This window comes from Schistocerca piceifrons, unplaced genomic scaffold (assembly GCF_021461385.2).
Source record: "Schistocerca piceifrons isolate TAMUIC-IGC-003096 unplaced genomic scaffold, iqSchPice1.1 HiC_scaffold_589, whole genome shotgun sequence".
Taxonomy (NCBI): domain Eukaryota; kingdom Metazoa; phylum Arthropoda; class Insecta; order Orthoptera; family Acrididae; genus Schistocerca; species Schistocerca piceifrons.
Genome location: NW_025728831.1, coordinates 104,185 through 105,000, shown reverse-complemented (window position 1 = coordinate 105,000; position 816 = coordinate 104,185). Strand labels below are relative to the sequence as shown.

Sequence of the window (816 nt, the reverse complement as noted above, 5' to 3'; positions counted from 1 at the left end):
ACCTCCCCGTGCCGGGAGTGGGTAATTTGCGCGCCTGCTGCCTTCCTTGGATGTGGTAGCCGTTTCTCAGGCTCCCTCTCCGGAATCGAACCCTGATTCCCCGTTACCCGTTACAACCATGGTAGGCGCAGAACCTACCATCGACAGTTGATAAGGCAGACATTTGAAAGATGCGTCGCCGGTACGAGGACCGTGCGATCAGCCCAAAGTTATTCAGAGTCACCAAGGCAAACGGACCGGACGAGCCGACCGATTGGTTTTGATCTAATAAAAGCGTCCCTTCCATCTCTGGTCGGGACTCTGTTTGCATGTATTAGCTCTAGAATTACCACAGTTATCCAAGTAACGTGGGTACGATCTAAGGAACCATAACTGATTTAATGAGCCATTCGCGGTTTCACCTTAATGCGGCTTGTACTGAGACATGCATGGCTTAATCTTTGAGACAAGCATATGACTACTGGCAGGATCAACCAGGGAGCTGCGTCAACTAGAGCTGAGCAGCCGGCCGCCCGGGAGTGTGTCCCGGGGGCCCGCGCGAACACGCAAGCGTCCGCTCAATCATTCTGCAAACAGGAGGAGGCTGAGCTCCCCTGCACAATACACCTCGAAACCCTCTCAGGTCCCGGCGGCGCGCAGCGCCGTCCCAAGTACTTGGTCGGGTTCGAGAGAGGCGCAATCGCCCGGAGTTAGGCGAGTAGACGCTTTCGGTGCGACCACCCGTGCTCCCAACTGAGCTTGCCGCTGCCGACAGAGGCCCGGGAGCGTGCTGTCGTGGCATTGCCGGCGGGAGACAACACGCGCCACCTACGGTGA

At 57.1% G+C, this 816-nt stretch overlaps 1 non-coding gene across 1 annotated transcript in view; it reads right to left on the bottom strand.

Moving 5' to 3' along the window:
- The window catches only part of LOC124761958, a 1,909-nt gene extending 1,429 nt beyond the window's left edge, over positions 1-480 (bottom strand). The window contains exon 1 of the ribosomal RNA XR_007012469.1: positions 1-480. This exon is cut by the window's left edge and continues 1,429 nt beyond it. This is a non-coding gene — a ribosomal RNA (small subunit ribosomal RNA).
- Positions 481-816: the final 336 nt, after the last annotated feature.